This window comes from Dioscorea cayenensis, chromosome 5, assembly GCF_009730915.1.
Source record: "Dioscorea cayenensis subsp. rotundata cultivar TDr96_F1 chromosome 5, TDr96_F1_v2_PseudoChromosome.rev07_lg8_w22 25.fasta, whole genome shotgun sequence".
Taxonomy (NCBI): domain Eukaryota; kingdom Viridiplantae; phylum Streptophyta; class Magnoliopsida; order Dioscoreales; family Dioscoreaceae; genus Dioscorea; species Dioscorea cayenensis.
The window spans coordinates 12,204,876-12,224,040 of NC_052475.1; the positions used below are offsets into that span (position 1 = coordinate 12,204,876).

The 19,165-nt window shown below is 38.0% G+C and overlaps 1 non-coding gene across 1 annotated transcript; it reads right to left on the reverse strand.

Annotated features, from left to right (window-relative positions):
- Positions 1-6,355: 6,355 nt before the first annotated feature.
- LOC120262596 lies at positions 6,356-6,462 on the reverse strand. Its single transcript, XR_005536861.1, has one exon. It is a non-coding gene; the product is annotated as a small nucleolar RNA R71 (small nucleolar RNA).
- Between the last annotated feature and the right edge of the window lie 12,703 nt (positions 6,463-19,165).

Genomic DNA, 19,165 nt, shown 5'->3' on the forward strand with positions numbered 1-19,165 from the left:
AGTTCATGGATTGTTCAGAGATTTCATAGGAAGACTTCATCAATATCAGGAATGGACAACTCTAGTACCTAGAAAAGATAACAAATATTCTACTGCATTATTGCATAAAATTGCACTCTTAATCTCATCTCAAGAAGGAGTATGATAACAGTCCTTTTATTAGCTTTTAGTTGTTTTTTGTCCAATGTTAAACCAACATATAAAAATGCGCATTAATAAATTGCTAGGCCTTGATGTTTAGTTGAACTCATTAAAGCTTAGATTATTTGTTAGCCTTGATGAAGAGGATATGTAATAAAGTTTTGTCGAGTTTTGTCTTCTTGAAGTTATTGGTAAATTTGTGATTTTAATAACATTTTTGTTCATTTTTCCTATAAATCAATACAAAATATAGAATATATTTTTAATAAAATTAATTTCATATAAATTTATTTGTTCACAGAATAAACAAAAGCTAGTCGTAAGTCGTAACAAAAAAGCCTTGCCAAAAACTGTGCCTAATACTGTGAAAATAATAAGTATACAAAATCATGCTAAAAATGGTGCCAAATGACAAAAAAATAAAACCATGCCAAAATCATAGAAAATATAGAACCAAAGTCCATACCAATGGCAATGTTTGGCATGGTAGTAAAAAAACCGTGCCAAAAAATAGTGACAAAGTTTGGCACAATATTAAAAAAACTGTGCCAAGATATATTTGTCACCATTGCTGTGATATTTTGGTCTTTTCTTGTGTGAGTTAATTTGATGTTTTGGTCGAGTTCTTCTCGAATTTACCTCGATAATGCATACCAAGTGGTTTGGAGCATGTTAGAGCCATCTTCGTGTCATTTTTGGCTTAAGCTAGTGAGTGTACGCCTGCACGAGTGCTGGCACAACATGGCCAACAGGTCGTGCTGATACACAGTTGACCAAACAGACCTGCATGGGGGCTGTGCGGCCATGTGTGCAGCCCGCACACTCAGCCACATAGCTTGGCTTGGGGGGCTTTGTGGCTATATGTGCGGCTCGTATAGCCGGGCGCACAGGCTGGCCTGGGGACTGTCTAACCACGCACGCGCCCACATACGAGGCCATACGACACTTGATTTGAGAGCATTTTGTGTCTTTTTCTCTAGCCCTAAACCCCTTTTATGCCCATATTCTCTCTTTTTCCCTCATTTTTTTGGCCATCTCTTGGAGGAGGAAAGAACCTTGGATGATCCTCCACTTCCCCTTGGTGAATTGAAGCTCCAACCTTAATTCTTTCTTTTTCCCTTAATATTAGCAAGGTAAATACTTCTATAATTCTTGTTCACTCCCTATTTCTCCATTGTGGTTTGATGAGAATGTTGGATCTTGGGTTCTTATAATGAGCTTGATTCTTGCCCTCTTTCTTGTATGTTTATTGTTTGAATGCTTGAGAGAAGTGTAGGTGTTTCCATTCCTCCATGATTGTTGTAACCTTGAAGATCCATCATTCCTTGCTCTTTAAACCAAGAGGTAAGAATTTTCATTCTTTCTTTCTTGTTGTTGGATGAATGGTGGATCTAGGGTTAGGATTGTGAGTTTGATTCTTGTTCTTCATCTTATTTCTTGTTGTTGTTAGAACTTGAGAGGTTGGTTTGCATTGTTGTTCTTCCATGATTGATTATAGCCTTGGACTAGTTCTTGCTGAAGTTTGATTATAGAATTACTGTAGAACCCTTAGGAATTTCTTGGAAACTTTGAACCCCAGTTTTGAGACAACCCTAGGACTTGTTTAGGGTTGCAAGGCATTTTTAGACTACGGGTTTCACTTGTGATTCTTTTCCTTAATTTCTTGCTTAGTTGTGAGCGTGTGAGTTTGGTTAGGTGGTGAGAGCTCGGCTCGAGGCAAGGAGCCGATAGAGAAGTAGCACGCACGGGCTTCTTCACCTAAGTTGTGAGTGGGTTATGTGATTGTACATTTATAGTAGAATACAATCTAAATATCTTTATGGTTTTATTTAAAAGTAATCCTTGGTTTAATCATAATAAATTGATGATTTGATATGTTTAGAAAGAGTTTCTATGCTTTCTATCTTATAAATGAAAGTGTAATGATATATAGCACTACTCATTTACATAAAATGGTTGCACTACTCACGTGGCACACTTTCATCTCTCTCCTACTCAGCACTCTAACACTATTGAAAAGAAAAAATATGCCCTAATTCCTCTTCCTCTTCTCTACTTCATCATCAATCCTCATCTTCACACCATTGTCAAACCCATCACCGGTCGCCTACCTGCCACCGCCCTCCAGCCACCTTCATCCTCACACCCGATCGTCATCGCATTCTCTGGCCATCGTCATTGCACCTTCCACCCAACAAGTCTTGTTCATCCTAAATCTAGGGCTCTTCTCCCTTCACGGGCCACCTTAGCCCTAATTTCAGTTGCCTCGTCTCCCACTCCCGGCGTCTCCTTTGTCCCTTGTCTTTCCTCTTCGCACACTATCTCCTTTGCACTTCGTCTTCCCTCTTCGAGCGTTGCCTTAGCCCTAACTCTCCTCCTTTCCTTATCTCCCTTTCCCTTTGGCCAATATAGCATTACTCTGTAATCTCTTTGGCTCGTATAGCCTTTCTTTTCTCATCATTTTTCTCTGTTGATGGTGCCTTCACGGTCAAAGGTATCGATTCTTATGCCTCAAGTCTTCTTCATTTTGGGCTTCTCTGTTCTCTCATTGAGAATGAGGGCTTTTGTTTGATGTGTGAAAAATCATCTATCAATGTTATTTGAATGTGATTTTGTGGCCTTAAACTTCACATTGTGTTTTTATGCACTTTTTTGGGTAATGATTGTATTATTGCAAGTTCTTATGGTGAAATGCTGTGAATGGAAATGATATTCTTGGCCTAGTATGGATTGTGGATTGAAAGCAAGATCTGGTGGTATGTTGGTTTGTTTGTTGTTCAATTGATGTTGATAATCCGTTTAGGAATTTACCTTCTCTTATAAAATTTGGATTTAGTACTTATTTTATGATTGTTGGTATAGTTTTTGGTCTGTAGAAGATTTTGCACTCATAGATTTTATTTTATTATGTAGTTCTATAACATATAACACTTTACATGTTCATATAATTACTGAATTCCCAGGTTGTTATATGACCCTTTCTCTTATACAATTTGGATTTAGTACTAGTTTAGTAATTGATGTTGTAATAACTGATTTAGTACTAGTGGTATATAAATGCTTTTCATTTTTGCATCATGAATGCATGTTGTCAGGTCTTAAAATTCATATTATCAATATACTTGATGCATATGTTTGTATGAGACATCATCCCTCTTAGTTCAATAAGAAGATTTTGAATGAACTTCTCCTCGGTAGGCAACCAGTGCAATTATGCTGCTGCAGGGAGCTGGTGTTGTGGGAGAGATTATGCAAATTTGAGCCATGTTAATTTTTATATGCTTTAGGTGTGTTCTTTTTCTTTCGAGTCTGTAATATTGAATTGAATATGTAATTGGGTTATTGAGTCTATATTATTGAAATTGTATCAAAATATAGATTATATTTAAACTAATGAATCTATATTTAAGCTACACAATTCTAAATAGCACACTTTAAATCAGTAGCTGTACACTTCCAAACATAAATAAGCACAATTCAAAACATTAACTACACACTTTAAATCAACAACTGCACACTTTTAAACATAAATAAGCACAATTTAAAACATCAACTTTAGATCCGCAGCTGCACACTTCAAAACATAAATAAGCACAATTCAAAAAATCAACTGCACATTTTTAAGCAGCAGTTGCACACTTCAAAGCATCATCTATACATTTTAACTAAGCCATACTGATAAGTGCTTGTGTGATAAGAATTCGAAGTGTTCTTTCCTTATGATAAGCATTACTTTAATCGGGTTTTAACACTAATATGTGTGCATTTATGTTACTTTCATGCATATAGGGTTGTGAAGTCAAAGGTTAGAGAAAGAAGCCAATGTAGATCGTGAATGCACCATTTGGAGGAAATCTTGAGAAGGTTCAAATGTGAAGACATAAGTCGGGTTTAAGATGCGAGAATATGTGCCAACCTCCTTGTATTCAAGTTAGAACAACGATTTGGAGGGGCACAAGGGCAGTCACATTCAAGCATTCTGGCTTGTGCATGTATAGCAAGATCTCCACCAACGTGTCCGTTTATTGAAGAAGAAAAGCGATCTACGGCGTAAATGTGTGCCCGTTTATGTTATCTCGATGAAAACATGGATTCGGGAGTGTTTCAGGCTGGTACTGTAGAAGGGTACTGTAGAAAACACTGTATCAGGTACTGTTCACAGCCGGCCAAAGAAGGAGTAAAATAGAGAATCCACACGGGCGTGTGGAAATTCGATACGCCCGTGTGACAAATCCACAAGGGCACCCACATAGGCGTGTGGATTCCCGATTCCAGCCCTATTTAAGGCCGATTTCATCCCCAATTTCAGCATTCTTTTCTCCATCGTTTCCCCAATTTGAGAGAGGGCTGCGGCTAGGGTTTTGAGAGATATTGGCTAGAGATTTGGAGAGGTTCTACAGCTCCGACATCGTTCTCCATTTGGAAGAAGGTTAGTGGGAGAGCTTTCGTCGGCACCGATCCGGCAAGGTGTATCCTAGGCCGAACAAAAGGGACCCTTGGACAAGTAGAGGACTCTCCACAAGACCATCACCACGACTATTGAGGGGGTTTTCTATGGATTCTTTGCTTTTACATTTGATATCATTGATTGTAATTAGCTCCATGGAGAGCTAAACCCCCTAGTAGGTACTTGGATATTTGTGAACCCTAGGATGCATTCATTTCATTGAACCTTTTTATTATGCTTTCAATTAATTAATGTTTTATTTGAGTTCCAATCTTGTATACTTGATTGTGTAAATACTCCCTTGGAGTGACACTAGAGTTGAGAGTTCTTGTTGGTAACTCTTGTGAGTGAGTGGCACACCACGAGAGTTAGACAAAGCTAAATTGGAGAGGGTTGAGGGGGTGAGTCGAGAGGTAGCGGAGTGTCCCCTTTCCCTTCCGGTGTAATTTATTCTACCTCCATTTCCTCGAGCTCTTTGCGGTCATAGTAGAGTGAATGGGCTAAGAGATGACCTTCCGCTGGGGCTTAGTTGCAGGGGCAACGACGTGAAGCGTTGAAGTGATTTTAGCACCTAGGGCTTAATTATGGCTAGGGACCTTCCACCTGGACTAAAGGGTTAGGTCTACATTTAGGAAGAGGATTTATCACTTGGAATCCCTAGAACTCATTGCGATTCTATACGAGTGTGAGGTTGAGAGGTTATTCAATTTCTCCTCCGGGACATGTACAGAGTTAGGCATGGTTGACTTTAGATTTGGGACCATGTATTTAAGGATCTCCACGACTCATTAATGCATTAGTTAGAAAGCATAATAGAAGGTTTTTTCACTTGAAACGATTATCCTAGGCGGAACAATATAAGGGTACCCCACTTATATCGATTGCCTTACCTCCCCTTTACTTGCACTCTTTCTCTTGTTTCTTTTACTTTTGTTACATCACATTTTGTCACACAAATCACTATACTTTTTCGTTTAGTTAAGAAAAAATTCAAGTGTTTTTATTCCCTACTCCCTGTGGATACGATACCCACTCATCTAGGATTTATTACTTCGACAAACCCGTGCACTTGCGGGACATACGCAAGGGGCGTTGTCAAGTATTTGGCGCCGTTGCCGGGGAGTAGGCGTTTAGAGATACTTTGCACTTTGTTTTCTTAGCTATTTATTCATTCATTCTATTTCAGATCTTCTTTTCTATCATCGTTCTTATTTTGTTTTCTTTCTTTTAGTGCAGCTCCAAGTTATGACCCGAGGGAACCCTTCGATATTGATTGAAGGAGATCCTGAACTTGAACGTATACTCAGAAGAAGGGGAAAGGAACCTGTACAAGAACTGTCTAATCAAGCTGAGATAGAAGTGGAAGGGTTAGATAATATGACTGAACAGAATGAGCAACAGAGGACACTTTCTGATTATTCTAGACCCTCAGTTTTGGGCACACAATCGAGTATTGTGCGACCCCCGATTATAGCCCCGAACTTCAAGCTAAAGCCGGCATTCATCCAAATGATTCAGTAAACATCGCAGTTCAATGGTTTGGCTGATGAGGATCCAAACAACCATATAGAGAACTTCTTGGAAGTTTGTGATATGCTAAAGATTAATGGCGTATCGGATGATGCTATCAGATTGAGGGCTTTCCCATTCTCTCTCAAGGGAAGAGCCAAGCAGTGGCTACATTCTTTGTCCAAGGCCTCCATCACGACGTGGAATGAGATGGTTGAAGCTTTTCTTGCTTGATACTTTCCTCCGGGGAAGTCAGCCAAGCTTCGCAATGAGATTTCATCGTTTGTACAGATGGAGTTGGAGTCATTGTTTGAGATATGGGAGCACTTCAAGGATCTTCTGCAGAGGTGCCCACAGCATGGATTTCCTGAATGGATGATTATTCAAACTTTCTACAATAGGTTGAATCCGAGTACAAGGCAATTGTTAGATGCCGCCGCAAGAGGCACAATGGGGAGTAAAACCTCGGACGAAGCCCGAAGGTTAGTAGAAGACATGGCCATGAACAGTTATCAGTGGAATGCATGGGAAAGGAAAAAGGTGCTCGAGCTCAATGAAATAGATGCAATAACTTCATTGGCAGCTCAAGTGAAATCGTTAAGTAAGAAGTTAGATCTTCTAACTTCGAATAGAGTGGCGGCCGTGACTACTTGCACCGGGTGTGGTGGAGGACATGCTCCCTCCGATTGCCCGATTTCCATTGGTGATGCATCTTCGGTTGAGAAGGTTGATTTTGTGGGTAATGCAATGAGGAACCAAGGGAATCCGTATAGCAACACCTACAATCCGGGTTGGAAGAGTTATCCCAATTTCTCATGGAGCAACCAAGGTCCACAAAAGGCCATGGCACCACCGGGTTTCCAACAACAACAAGCCCCAAATATGGAGAACCGAGTTTCAAGCTTGGAGACCCGAATAACCAATTTAGAGAAGGCCTTGACTAGGTTTGTGCAATTGTCGGATACAAGATTTCAATCAGTTGAGGCTACACTTCGACCGCTTCTTTGCACAATCTTGAAAATCAAGTGGGACAAATTGTGAAGTCTCTACCAGAGAGACCACAAGGGAGCTTGCCGAGTAATACTGAGACCAAATCCTAGAGAGCATGTGAAGGCGATCACTTTGAGAAGTGGTTGTGAGGTTGAAGGCAGGCTTCCGAGTAAGAAGCCCAATGAACACGCACCCGAGGTCATAGAGGTCGAGGAGGGAACAAGGAAAGAGAAGGAGGTGGCAGCCCCATCTTTCAAGCCAAGAATCCCTTATCCCTCTTGCTTGAAGAATGACCAAGGGGATGAACAATAAAAGAAGTTCCTGAGTTTTTTCAAGCAAGTCCACATCAACATTCCTTTTGTTGAGGCATTGACTCAAATGCCTAAGTGTGCAAAATTCTTGAAGGACTTGTTGACTAATAAGAGGAAGTTGGAGGAGAGTGCTTCAGTGATCTTAGATGCTTCTTGCTCGGCGGTGTTGCAAAAGAATATGCCGAACAAGAAGAAAGACCCGGTAAGCTTCATCATTCCGTGTAACATTGGAAATTTGGGTGAAGAAATGGCATTGGTGGACTCAGGGGCCGGTATCAACGTCATGCCATACATCTTCTTTCAGAAGCTAGGCTTGGGAGAGCCTAGGCCCACTCGGATGACTTTGCAATTAGTGGACCGAACGGTGAGACATCCGAGGGCATCATTGAAAATGTGCTTGTCAAGGTGGACAAGTATATTTTTCCGGTTGACTTTGTAGTGTTGGATGCTGATGAGGATGTGGATGTACCTTTGATACTTGGGAGGCCATTCTTGCGCACTTCTAAGGCATTAATTGACATGGATGGCGGGGAGCTGACACTGAGGATTGGAGATGATAAGCTCACATACCGCCTCACAGAAGCCATGCGACATTCTCTCGATTTCGATGATACTTTGTATTTTCTAGACACTATTGATGAGATTGTTGATGAATACATGCAGGGAATGTTCAACCCAGATCCATACGAGGGTTTGTTCGACCAAGAGGTGGACAATGAAGAAGTAATGATGCTTGGTCCAACAGAAGAAGTACCATCTACTCTGGAGATCATGCAGAAGGTGCTCCGAAAGATGAAGAGGGCTAGGAAACGCCACCGGAAACGCTCCAAGGCTGTTGGAGATGGGCGTGAATCGAACAAATTGGATGAACATTTGCTAGGTGGTCCCAAGCCCGATAATTCACCCTCTACCTTCAAGAGACTTTGCTCATCATACTTTCAAGTCATGGGTAAGAGGGCAACCTTCATCTATGAACCCCCGTGAGGTAAGACAAGGTACATCAAGCTTAGTGACGTTAAACAAGTGCTTCTTGGGAGGCAACCCAAGTGTTTACTGTTTTCTTAGTTGAGTAGTTTAGCGTTTGCATGAGTAAAGTGTTGAGTGTTGGTGTCTTGATTTTTAGATGCTTTTGCTGTGGTTTTTAATGTCACCGTGTGTTTTCATGTGGATTTGGCGAAATTTTGGTCGCTTGAACTAGTTTCTCATGTTTTTCACTGGTATAGTTTGTATAATAGGGCAAGCTCTTAGTGTGTAAACATGTTCAGGAATCTTCTATAGAGCCTACAGAGTTTTTAAGGCATCCAGAGAAAACACACGGGCGTGTGGAATTTCTGCACGCCCGTGGATTTGTATTGTGAGCTCATCCAGAGAAGACAGAGGGGCGTGGACGCGCCCCTGTGAGCGACCTTGTGATTTCCACACGCCCGTGGGTAATTTCCACACAGGCGTGCGTTTTCCTGCAGAGACTTAGCAAACTATCCCGAGAGCAAACAGGGACGTGGACTCGCCCCTGTGGGCGACCCTGTGACAAACGCACGGGCATGGGTATTTTCTGTACGCCCGTGTGGATCTCTGTAGAAGACCTCTCTCCATCCCAAGAAGACACAGAGGCGTGCGTCCTCCCCTGTGAGTTGGGCCTGTGAAAGTCCAATCCCGTGCGTAATTTTCACACGGGCGTGCGAAATACTTAGATGATTCTCTCGCCTGGACCAAAGGGTTATATCTACATATAAGAATAGGGTTTATCACTTGGAATCCCTAGAACTCCATGCAACTTTGCACAATGTGAGGTGTTGAGACTGAGAGATTTCTCTGCTGGGACATAGTCTAGAGTTAGTCACGATTGACCTTAGGTTTGGGACCATGTGCTTTAGGATTTAGACGACTCATTAAGCATTAGTTAGGAAGCATAATAGTAGGTCTTGCACTTAAAACATTAGTCCTAGGGTGAGCATTGTCCGATTACCCCACTTCTATCGATTGCCTTTCCTCTCACTTACTTGGGCCTCTCGTTCTTGTTTCTTTTGTTTCTACTTACATTACACTTTATGAACACAATCATTATTCATCTTCGCTTGGTAAAGTAGCAATTTTAGTATTTTTATTCCCTACTCCTTGTGGATACGATACCCCACTCACTTGGGATTTATTACTTCGATAAACCTGTGCACTTGCTGGTCACATGCAAGTGGCGTTGTCACATAATAATATGCATTGTCCATCAACTTTTCTATTGCTTCGTCCACATATTTCATCAAAAAATTATATCTCTCCACAGAGTCGGCCCCAATTTCAGCAGTTTTAGAAAAATGAGAAAGTAATTTATTGTATCACACATTTTCCACACTAGTTTGTGGGTCATTATAGCAATTCACCACACATGTATGCCTTCATTTTATATCCTTTCTCCATAGGGGTAAGATATATCGGTGTGAGATTTCTTTTACATTCTTCTCAATCAAAACCTTGTAAATGTGTCTACAGAGAATTCCTCTAAACTCAAATAAATTACATGAGAATTTAATAATAAGTTTGGCTTCATTGTGACACACATTGAATACCCCAAAAAAATTTTGTCACTTGGAATGTTCTTATTTTCCCATCTGATATGATATCTGTAAGATTACAATACAACATTCCCGGCAACTCATCTTGAAATAACTTAAAGATTTCATTTGTATAGGCTTCTTGTAGTTGCTTCTCAAAATAACAATCAATTAGCAATAGAAAACTTGAGTTAAAAGATGCAAAATTAGCCTTCATTTCTTTTTCAATCTTACTTTTCAACGCATTCTCATATTGCTCTACAAATTGTTTCAATGTTGTTGGACTAACATAGCCATCAAAAAAAGCATTGATGCTTCACTTCTTTAAGTTGTGGATATCCTCACCCAAAAAATGCCTCACACATATATGGGAGCCCATCGATGCCGAATTTTATACGAAGAATCTAGCCATTCATTTTTTTCAACATTATAATCCTTCACCATCATCAACCAAATGTCTTCAAATTCTTGAATATCAACTGCTTCGTAATTCTTGAATATCAACTCATCTTGAAACAACTTAAAGATTTCATTTGTATAGGCTTCTTGTAGTTGCTTCTCAAAATAACAATTAGTTAGCATTAGAAAACTTGAGTTAAAAGATGCAAAATTAGCCTTCATTTCTTTTTCTATCTTACTTTTCAACGCATTATCATATTGCTCTACAAATTGTTTCAATGTTGTTGGACTAACATAGCCATCAAAAAAAGCATTAATGCTTCACTTCTTTAAGTTGTGGATATTCTCACCCAAAAAATGCCTCACACATATATGGGAGCCCATCGATGCCGAATTTTATACGAAGAATCTAGCCATTCATTTTTTTCATCATTATAATCCTTCACCATCATCAACCAAATGTCTTCAAATTCTTGAATATCAACTGCTTCGTAAATGATACTTTAAAAATTTTTTTATTGCTTTGTATTCAATCAGTCCACTAAGCTTCTCAGGAACCTTTTTCATAATGTGCCAAAAACAGAGATGATGATGAGAATTTGGAAAGACCACTCTAATTGCTTCTTGGATGGCCATGCATTGATCTGTAATGATTGCTTTGGGGGCTTTTTACTCGACATGCATTCTAGCCAAGTTTTGAGTAACCATATGTAAGTTTCAGTATCTTCCTTCAATAATAAACCGCATCCAAATAAGATCATTTACTTGTGATGATTTACAACAACAAATGGAGCAGAAGACATATCATACTTATTTGTTAAGTATGTCATGTCAAAATAGATAACATCACTAAAGGCTTCATAAGATGCTCTAGACCTTGCATCTGCCCAAAATACGTTTCTCAAATGGCCTTCCTCATCCATATCAATGAGATGAAAAAAATGAAAACTTTTCCTTAAAGTTATGCCTGCTTGATCATTTACTTCAAGCCTTCTCCTAACATGTGCATCTATTTTTTTATTGCACTTTTGGAAATGAGATTTATGTGGACTAAGCGCATGATTATGCTCCAAAACGACACTAGAAATACTAATGCATCCATTAGTGCCAACAATCACATTAATATTTTAAGCATGGATTGAAATATTTTTTTTGTTGTTGATATCCTTCATCACCCAACCTTGTACGACTTTTTGTAATACCAAACCCCTTCGTGCCGAGCATACTCAATATAGAAATTGTAAACTTCTTCTTCAGAATTAAGAACCATGCCGGCTGTTAGCACAACCTTCTTAGGTAATGAATCCTCTGGTTGTGTTAATTGCTCTTTCTCTTTGTTCAGTATTTTTGCACCAAAAGATCCAACCATGGTCTCGTTCGTGACCCTTTCATAATAACCAACTCCTAAATCTTCCATATTTTCCTTGTGTTGAATCTATAATGATAGATAAATAATAAAATCTTGATAAAAGTTTGATAGCATGAAACTAATATATAATAACATGAAATTAAAACTAAATTTTAACTATGCATGTAAGAATTGTAGATATTGGGCATGCTCGATACTCACTGAAAGATATAAAGCTTTTACTGGTAGAATGGGTAAGTGCTAATAGTCACATCATTTGAACTATCAAGGTGGAAAATTAGTACTTAAAGACAATAGTCCAATATTCATTGATTAAAACCTAAATGAAATTTACAATAATACACATAAAAAAGGAAATATGTTAACAATTTATTTTTTGCTCAGAAAGGAAACTTTAATTTGAATGATTTTTATTGCTTTCTGGGACTTAAGTATTCGTTTATGGGCGACGTCGGCTGGGTAGAAGAGTAAAGAGAGGAAATACTTGGTGATGAGGTGAGGATGAAAAGGAATTATCTGGTAGAGGATGCAATGATGGAGGATGGAAAATGCTCCGATGAAAGGCTGCAATTGATGTCGATGAGGAAGAGGAGAAGAAGAGAGCGAGTTCTCGGTGAAAGTAACTCGGCAGGTGATGAGGTGAGGATGAACAAGAATTGTCAGGTTGAAGGTGCGATAACGGTGGCTAGAGAATGCGACGATGATCTGTTATGAAGATGAAGGCAGTGGACGGCAGATGGCGGGTGAGCGACCAATGACGGGTTCAACGATGGTGGGAAGATGAGGATCGGTGATGAAGTAGAGAAAAGGAAGAGGAATTAGGCATAATTTTTTCTTCAATAGTGTTAGAGTGCTGAGTAGGAGAGAGATGAAAGTATGCCACGTGAGTAGTGAAACCATTTCATGTAAATGAGTAGTGCTATATAGCATTATGGAACTCTTGATGTTTGATGAAAATGCTATGGCTATGTTGGTATATCAGGGTTGAAATGAGTCATAAAATTTATAAATATATTACACTTTTGGCATTGGTTTATATAGAAATGATGTTTATTCCGATATGTGAATACTTGTCATGGCAAGGACCCTGTGTTATGATTTATGTGGATTGTATTATTGATGGACTTACAGGGTGGTTTGGATGGTGGTGTCCTGCTGTAGTAGATGGTCTTTGTTGTCAGCTTGTTGAGGTGGGTTGGAAGATTGCTTAATTTATTGGTCCAATTTAGTTGGGAATGTAGAACCCTGATTAAATATTCATCGGGAAGCTAGAGTCACCACACGGTCGACCGATGGGTCAACGTCAAGGGCATGAGGACCTTGATGGCTTTGAACTTAGTCATGGTCATGGCTAGAGTTTAGAGAGATTTCTAGACCATTGTTCATTTGATTGAGATGCAAACTTCATATTTTAAGAAATTATGTCTTTATGCAAAGCTAACCTTTGAGTCGTGATTATTTGTAAACTCTTTGGATTGGATTTGATGATAAGTATCATGTTATATTGTTTTAAAACTCGTATTATGCCATTCATGAGTTATGAATGTTGAGACCCTCAGTTGAGCAACAATGTTTCTTGTATGCTTTAAATATATGGTTTCTAGATACATATGTATGTTGATACATATATGCTGAAATGTTCAAGGTCTAATTGTTTTATTGCAAAAGCTCTGCTTTGTGGATTTTATCGATTTGTTCGAATATTCTTTTAAAATTATGCTAACCCATTCACTGAGTGACTCTGGTTGCTCACTTTCTCTCTCCCCTCCATTCTTTAGCATCTAGTGCAGTTGCAGTGGGACAAATTACTACGCATTCTTTTAGCTTTATTTCTTAATTCTAGTCTTATATATATTTCTTTTTTAACATGTCACATTATATAAAGACATGAATCCACTAATGTATTTATTACTCGATTTACATGATTTGTATGTTGTCTATTGCTTCTTGAAAACCATGCTTCTTTCAACTCTTTTATCAGGTTTTAGTATTGTTGCTTCCATCACACTATTATTGTACTTCCTGTTAGAATAGTTAGTTATATTATATCATATATATATATATATATATATATATGAAAGAAGTATGATTAAATTTTTATTAAAAACAATAATTTGGGTTTTGGATAATCTTCTCTTTTAAATTATATGTTATTAATAATATCTATTTGATTTATTTTTTTTTAAAAAAGATTTTATTTATCAGTTATCGTTATTGATAATGGTTAGTTTTATATTTCAAATGTTACAACATTTGAAGAGCAACAATTCAGAAAAATTTGCAACTTTTGAGAAACAACGATTCTTAAACGTTGCGCCAATTCCAAAAGGAAAAATCGCAACTCTTGGAGAAGCAACAATTCAATATCTATAAATATTGGCTAACATTATAAAAATCAAATATAATTTCTTTCTCTCTGTTATAACTTCCTTGAAACGTTTTTGGGTGGGTTTCTAGAATTACTATCTAGAAATTCTTTTTGGTTTTGTATACCCTGAAGGAATTTGCAGCAAACTCATCAGTAACATTGTGGGGGAATAATTCCTTAAAGACAGTGAATACACATACAAAGCCTAGCATGTTTTTTCTCAATAATCTTAAGGAATTATTCGCAATGTAGAGGTCAAATTCGGATTCTGTATTCAACAAGATGTTTAATCCTAATGTGTTCAAACTGAAGCGTTTTGATGGCACGAATTTCACTCGCTGGAAAGATAAGTTATTGTTCCTACTTACAGAGTTGGGTATTGCATATCTGTTAGCTGCAAACTTGCCTTCGATACCTAAACCATATGATGCTGACACTGAGACAATAATTGTTGCACGCAAGAAACATGAAGAAAATGAAGTACGTTGTAGAGGTTTTATTCTGAACTCCTTATCTGACCGCTTATATGATCTTTTTCATTCTATAAAATCTCCACATGAGATTTGGAAGGCCTTGGAAAATAAATACACATCTGAAAAACAAGGCACTAACAGATTTCTGGGCATGAAGTTCTTTGAGTTTAGAATGGTTGATAATAAATCTATCATGAATTAAGTAGATGAATTACTTGTTTTAGTATCCAGACTCAAGGATTCAAAGGTTGATGTTTCTGAAGCACTACAAGTGGCTGCTATAATTGCAAAATTGCCTACCACTTGGAATAATTATAGAAAGAAACTTTTACATACTTCAGAGGACTTCACAATCGATCAACTCATGAAGCATATACAAATTGAAGAAGAAACTCGCATTCGTGAGAATAAATTATCTTTGGAGTTTGATTCTACTTCGAAGGCAAATTACATTGAGTCAAAAGGTTGGAAACAAGGCAGGAAAATTCAATAATAAGAGGAAACATACTAATATTTCTTATGACAATTCTGCCATTAATGGTAAAAAGATAAATCATGTTTCTTTTGTTGTAAGAAAGGCCATTTTGAAAGGAATGCAGATTTCATAAGAAGCTGAAGTTGGAGGAAAGTGCAAGGCAAAAGAAAGCAAATGTTGTGGAAAGCAAATATGTACAAACTGGTCTTACAGATATAATTGCCATGATTGATAATCTCACTATTTCAATGATAACATAATGCAACATAGCCAGTGAAAAATCTGCAGACTGGTGGTATGATTCTGGTGCTACTGTGCATGTTTGCAATAACAGAAATTTGTTCAAAAATTATGAAGTTGGTGCAAATAATGAGAACGTTTTGATGGGAAATGATGATACTGCCAAAGTGCTTGGAAGAGGGACTGTCGATCTACAATTAACTTTTGGAAAGATTGATTCTAACGGATGTTTTTTATGTACTTGATGTGAGAAAAAATCTAGTTTCTGCAAATCTACTCTGCAAGAAAAGATTGAAGGCTGTCATAGAAGCAGAAAAATTAATTTTATCAAAAAATAGTGTATTTGTTGGACAAGGATATTCATGTGATCGAATGTTCAAATAAAGTATTAATAAAGTTGATATTTCTATTTACATGCTTGAGTTATCATTTAATTTATGGCATAAATGTTTATCACATGTTAATTATGGATCAATTAAATTTATGTCTAAACAAGGTTTGATTTCTTGTGAAATTGTGAAACCTGAAAAATGTGAAATTTGCTTAAGCTAAGATGACTAAGAAACCTTTCCAAAGAATGAAAGAACATCTCATTTTCTTGAAATTGTACATTATGATATATGTGAGTTAAATGGTCATTTAACTAGAGGAGGAAATAGATATTTTATAACTTTCATAGATGATTATTCTAGATTTACTCATGTTTATTTGATGAGAATGAAAGATCAAGGGTTTGATATGTTTAAAATTTATAAATCTTTGGGTGAAAATCAATTGGAGAAGAATATTAAAATCATATGAAGTGATCGAGGCGGTGAATATTTTCCAATTGAATTCACTATATTTTGTGAAAAAAATGGTATAATCCATCAAACGAGTGCTCCTTATACTCCACAACAAAATGGCTTAGCAGAAAGGAAAAATAGAACATTGGTAGATATGATAAACTCTATGCTTTAACACTCTAAAATACCAATGAAATTGTAGGGAGAAGCTTTATTGATAGCCTACCATGTACACAATAGAATACCCTCAAAGAAAACTAAAACTTCTCCATATGAATTATTGAAAAGAAGAAAACCAAACATAAATTATTTGAGGGTATGGGGCTGCTTAGCTTATCATAGAGTTCCAGATCCTAAGAAAACAAAATTAGGACCAAGAGCTCTCAAAAGTGTCTTTGTGGGATACACTGAAAATTCTAAAGCATATGGATTATTAGATTTGGAATCTAATGTGATTGTGGAATCTAGAGATGTTGAATTTCTAGAAACTAATTGACAAGCTCCCCTTGCGTATATCCCCCAAGTGCACGGGTTTGTCGAAGTAATAATCCCGGATGAGCGGGTATCGAATCCACAGGGAATATGGAATAAAAACACTTAATCCGTTTCTTAGCTATGTGAAAGATCAGTAGTAATAAGTGTGACAATGATTCAATTCTTAAAAGTAAAAACAACAAGTAAGAGAGTACGAGTAAAGAGGGAGGTAAGGCAATCGATAAAGATGGGGTACTCGGATAATGCTCCGCCTAGGACAATCGTTTCAAGTGCAAGAACTCTATATTATGCTTCCTAATCAATGCAATGGTGAGTCATGGAAATCCTTAAATACATAGTCCCAAATCTAAGGTCAACTATGCCTAACTCTATACATGTCCCGGAGGAGAGATTAAATAACTTCTCAACCTCGCACTCGAATAGAGTTGCAATGAGCTCTAGGGATTCCAAGTGATAAATCTCTTCCTAATCATAGACCTAACCCTTTGGTCCAGGTGGAAGATCCCTAACCACAATTAAGCCCTAGATACTAAGATTACCTCAACGCTTCACTCCGTTGCACGTGCAAATAAGCACCAGCGGAGGGTCATCCCTTAGACCATTCACTCTATTATGGCCGCAAAGAACTCGAGGAACGGAGGTAGAATCTATCACATCGGAGAGGAAAGGGGACGCTCCTGTATCTCTCGACTCATCCTCTCAACCCTCTCCAACCTAGCTTTGTCTAACGCTCGTGGTGTGTCACTCACTCACAAGGTTACCAACAAGAACTCTCAACCCTAGTGTCACTCTAGGGGAAATGTTCATACAATCAAGCATTCAAGGTTGGAACTCACAATAAACATCAATTAATTGAAAGCATAATAAAGAGATTCAATGAAACAAATACATCCTAGGGTTCACAAATACCCAAGTACCCACTAGGGTTTAGCTCTCCATGGAGCTAAGTACAATCAAAGAAATAAAATGTAAAAGCAATGAATCCATAGAGAAACCCCCTCGATAGTCGTGTCGATGGTCTTGTGGAAAGTCCTCTACTCGTCATCCAAAGATTCCCTTGTCCGGTATAGGATACGCCTCGGTGAAAGCTCCCCTACCAACCTTCTTCCTAAGGAATGACGATGTTGGAGCCGTAGAACCTCTCCAAAACCCTAGCCAATACCTCTCAAAACTCTAGTCGAAACCCTCTCTCGAGTTGGGGAAAAGATAGAGAAAAGAATGCTGAAATCGGGGCTGAATCGGCTTTCAATAGGGCTGGAATCGGGCAACCACACAGGCCTGTGGATTTTTCACACGCCCATGTGGAATTTCCACACTGCCGTGTATAATTTCCACACGCTCGTGTGGATTCTCTGAATTCATGTTTTCTCTGCCGGCTATGAACAGTGCTGCTACACTACTTTCGCTACAGTATTCCTCAACAGTACCTGGCCTAAAATACTTCCCGAGTCCATACTTTCATCGAGGTGACACAAACGGGCACACGTTCACGTCGTGGATCGCTTTGCTTCTTTAATGACGGACAAGTTGGTGGAGATCTTGTTCTTTGTGCATAAGTCGGAATGGTTGAGTGTGACTGCCCTTGTGCCCCTCCAAATGGTTGTGCTAACTCAAATACGAGGAGGTTGGCACACACTCTAGCATCTCGCACCCGACCTATGTCTTCGTGTTTGAACCTTAGCAAAATTTCCTCCAAAATCGGTGTATTATGATCCACATTGGCTTCTTTTCTTCATACTCGACCTCACAACCCTGCCTGCACAAAAGTAACATAAAAAACACACATGTTAGTGTAAAAACCTGAGAAAAGTAATGCTCAACATAAGGAAAGAATGCTTCGCATTCATATCACACAAGCACTTATCACTAATTTTATAAGTGATTCAAATAATAATCCACAATCAAATAGAGAAAATTCTTACTATATGCCACAAGAATTTAATAAGAATACTGGTTATTCTTCTAACCATAAACGAAAGCTAGTTGAGACTTCTTTAGAACCTAGAAGAAGTCAAAGAGTTTGAAAAGAACAAACTCTAGGTTCCGATTTTATTTCTTCACAAGCTCTAGTCTTCTTAGTTGAAGGAACAAGAAATCTAGTATTAAAGAAAATACCTATCATTTTAAGTATAGAAGAGGATCCAAAAACTTACAATGAAGCAATAGCTTCAAGAGACTCGGCCTTTTGGAAAGAAGCAATAAATGATGAAATGGATTCTCTACTATCAAATGGTACATGGGTATTAGTAGATCCACCTCCTAGAAGTACACCTATAGGTTGCAAATGGATTTTTAGGAAGAAATACCATACTGATGGATCACTACAAACTGTTAAGGCAAGACTTGTAGTAAAAATATTTCGTCAAAAGGAGGGAGTTGATTACTTTTATACTTTTGCCCTGTTCCAAGAATCATTTCAATAAGAGTGTTATTTGCATTAGAATCAATTTATAATTTACATATTCATCAAATGGATGTTAAACAACATTATTAAATGCTGATCTTCATGAAGAAGTATATATGGAGCAACCCGAAGGTTTTGTACTCCCTGGTAATGAATATAAAGTTTGTAAGTTGATTAAATCATTGTATGGTTTAAAACAAGCTCCTAAACAAT